Source organism: Phaseolus vulgaris, chromosome 1 (genome assembly GCF_000499845.2).
Source record: "Phaseolus vulgaris cultivar G19833 chromosome 1, P. vulgaris v2.0, whole genome shotgun sequence".
NCBI lineage: Eukaryota > Viridiplantae > Streptophyta > Magnoliopsida > Fabales > Fabaceae > Phaseolus > Phaseolus vulgaris.
In genome coordinates, this window is record NC_023759.2 from 1916317 (window position 1) to 1920186 (window position 3870).

Below are 3870 nucleotides of genomic sequence, written 5' to 3' on the forward strand. Positions count from 1 at the left end.
TGTGTCTGTTGAGTTTTGGCTGAGATTTGAGCCCCAGATTTGTCCCACAAGATTGGTAATAAATTTTTTATTCATCACTGCCAGGGATGAAAGGAGGGTTCGTTTGTGTGAGAAACTGTTTGATTTTTTTCGTGGGTGAATACTCATCCGTTTGACTTGAAATTTGTCGCGTTCTGTCCTAAATTCAGTGAAAATTCATACGTGGAATTTCAAGAACAAACTATTTCGGGAAAAATTTTAAAAATTTTGTGCAAACCAAGGCTATCCTCTACCAAAACTCGTGAAATTTGGCCCTACTTTCTGCAATTTTATTCTGGGTCCGTATTGCACAGAAAATATTCACACAAGTAGTTTCCTATGTTGTTTGCACCCAGTTAAGGAGGCACGCCCATAAACAAATCACAAAAAGAAGATACGGGGAAGAACAACCAGGACGTTTTTTTTTTTCCGGAAAATTAGTTTTGTTTTCTCTTGGTCTGGGACTTACTACGCCTTACTCCTTGGGTATTTTGGTCTGAAATTTTTACCAAACGTTCGTCACTGTGTCTGTTGAGTTTTGGCTGAGATTTGAGCCCCAGATTTGTCCCACAAGATTGGTAATAAATTTTTTATTCATCACTGCCAGGGATGAAATGAGGGTTCGTTTGTCTGAGAAACTGTTTGATTTTTTTCGTGGGTGAATACTCATCCGTTTGACCTGAAATTTGTCGCGTTCTGTCCTAAATTCATACGTGGAATTTCAAGAACAAACTATTTCGGGAAAAATTTTAAAAATTTTGTGCAAACCAAGGCTATCCTCTACCAAAACTCGTGAAATTTGGCCATACTTTCTGGAATTTTATTCTGGATCCGTATTACGCCGAAAAAATTCACGCAAGTACTTTGCTATGTTGTTTACTCCCAAGTAAGGAGGCACGTCCATAAACAAATCACAAAAGGAAGATACGGGGAAGAAAAGCCAGGACGTTTTCTTTTCGGAAAACGAGTTTTGTTCGCTCTCGGTCTGGTACTTACTACACCTTACTCCTGGTATTTTGGCCTGACATTTTTACCAGACGTTCGTCACCGTGTGTGTTGAGTTTTGGCTGAGATTTGAGCCCCATATTCGTCCCACAAGATTGGCTATAAATTTTTTATTCATCACTGCCAGGGCTGAAAGGAGGATTTGGTTGTGTGCGAAACTGTTTGATTTTTTTCGTGGGTGAATACTCATCCGTTTGACCTGAAATTTGTCGAGTTCTGTCCCAAATTCAGTGGAGATTTTTACGTGGAATTTCAGGAAAAAACTATTTTAGGAGAACTTTTCAGAACTTTTGTGCAAATCAAGGACTCTACCAAAACTCGTGAAATTTGGCCCTACTTTCTGCAATTTTATTCTGGGTCCGTATTGCACCGAAAAAATTCACACAAGTACTTTCCTATGTTGTTTGCTCCCAGGTAAGGAGGCACGTTCATAAACAAATCACAAAAGGAAGATACGGGGAAGAAAAGCCAAGAGGTTTTGTTTTTGGAAAACCTGTTTTGTTCGCTCTCGGTCTGGGACTTACTACGCCTTACTCCTTGAGTATTTTGGTCTGAAATTTTTACCAGACGTTCGTCACCGTGTCTGTTGAGTTTTGGCTGAGGTTTGAGCCCCAGATTCGTCCCACAAGATTGACAATAAATTTTTTATTCATCACTGTCAGGCCTGAAAGGAGGGTTCGTTTGTGTGCGAAACTGTTTGATTTTTTTCATGGGTGAATACTCATCCGTTTGACCTGAAATTTGTCGCGTTCTGTCCCAAATTCAGTGGAGATTCTTTTGTGGAATTTCAAAAGAAAACTATTTCGGGAGAATTTTTCAGAAATTTTGTGCAAACCAAGGCTATCCTCTACCAAAAGTCGTGAAATTTGGCCCTACTTTCTTCAATTTTATTCTGGCTCTGTATTGCGCCGAAAAAATTCACACAAGTACTTTCTCATGTTGTTTGCACCCAGGTAAGGAGGCACGTCCATAAAAAAATCACAAAAAGAAGATACGGGGAAGAAAAGCCAGGACGTTTTGTTTTCGGAAAACCAGTTTTGTTCGCTCACGGTCTGGAACTTACTACGCCTTACTCCTTGGGTATTTTGGCCTGACATTTTTACCAGACGTTCGTCACCGTGTCTATTGAGTTTTGGCTGAGATTTGAGCCCCATATTCATCCCACAAGATTGACTATAAATTTTTTATTCATCACTGCCAGGGATGAAAGGAGGGTTCGTTTGTGTGCGAAACTTTTTGATTTTTTTCGTGGTTGAATACTCATCCGTTTGACCTGAAATTTGTCGAGTTCTGTCCCAAATTCAGTGGAAATTTTTACGTGGAATTTCAGGAAAAAACTATTTTAGGAGAATTTTTCAGAACTTTTGTGCAAACCAAGGCCTCTACCAAAACTAGTGAAATTTGGCCCTACTTTCTTCAATTTTATTCTGGGTCCGTATTGCGCCGAAAAAATTCACACAAGTACTTTCCCATGTTCTTTGCACCCAGTTAAAGAGGCACGTCCATAAAAAGATCACAAAAAGAAGATACGGGAAAGAAAAGCCAGGACATTTTGTTTTCGGAAAACCAGTTTTGTTCGCTCACGGTCTGGGACTTTCTAGGCCTTACTCCTTGGGTATTTTGGTCTGAAATTTTTATTTCGGCAGAATTTTTCAGAAATTTTGTGCAAATCAAGGCTATCCTCTACCAAAACTTGTGAAATTTGGTCCTACTTTCTGCAATTTTATTGTGGGTCCGTATTGCACCAAAAATATTAACACAAGTACTATCCTATGTTCTTTGCACTCAGGTAAGGAGGCACGTCCATAAACAAATCACAAAAAGAAGGTACGGAAAAGAAAGGTCAGGACGTTTTGTTTTCGGGAAACCAATTTTGTTCGCTCTTGGTCTGGGACTTACTACGCCTTACTCCTTCGGTATTTTGGTATGAAATTTTTACCAGACGTTCGTCTCCGTTTCTGTTGAATTTTGGCTGAGATTTGAGCCCCCGATTAGTCGCACAAGATTGACAATAAATTTTTTAGTCATCACTGTCAGGGTTGAAAGGAGGGTTCGTTTGTGTGTGAAACTGTTTGATTTTTTTCGTGGGTGAATACTCATCCTTTTGACCTGAAATTTGTCGCGTTCCATCCCAAATTCAGTGGAGATTCTTACGTGGAATTTCAGGAAAAAACTATTTCGGGAGAATTTTTCAGAAATTTTGTGCAAACCAAGGCTATCCTCTACCAAAACTTGTGAAATTTGGCCCTACTTTCTGCAATTTTATTCTGGGTCCGTATTGTGCCGAAAAAATTCCCACAAGTACTTTCCTATGTTGTTTGCACCCAGGTAAGGAGGCACGTCCATAAACAAATCACAAAAAGAAGATATGGGGAAGAAAAGCCATGACGTTTTGTTTTCGGAAAACCAGTGTTGTTCGCTCTCGGTCTGGGACTAACTACGCCTTACTCCTTGGGTATTTTGGTCTGAAATTTTTACCAGACGTTCGTCACTGTGTCTAATGAGTTTTGGCTGAGATTTGAGCCCCAAATTCGTCCCACAAGATTGGCAATAAATTTTTTATTCATCACTGTCAGGGCTGAAAAGAGGGTTCGTTTGTGTGCGAAGCTATTTGATTTTTTTCGTGCGTGAATACTCACCCGTTTGACTTGAAATTTGTCGCGATCTGTCCCAAATTCAGTGGAGATTCTTACGTGGAATTTCAAGAAAAAACTATTTCGGGAGAATTTTTCAGAAATTTTGTGCAAACCAAGGCTATCCTTTACCAAAACTTGTGAAATTTGGTCATACTTTCTGCAATTTTATTCTGGGTCCGTATTGCGCCGAAAAAATTCACACAAGAACTTT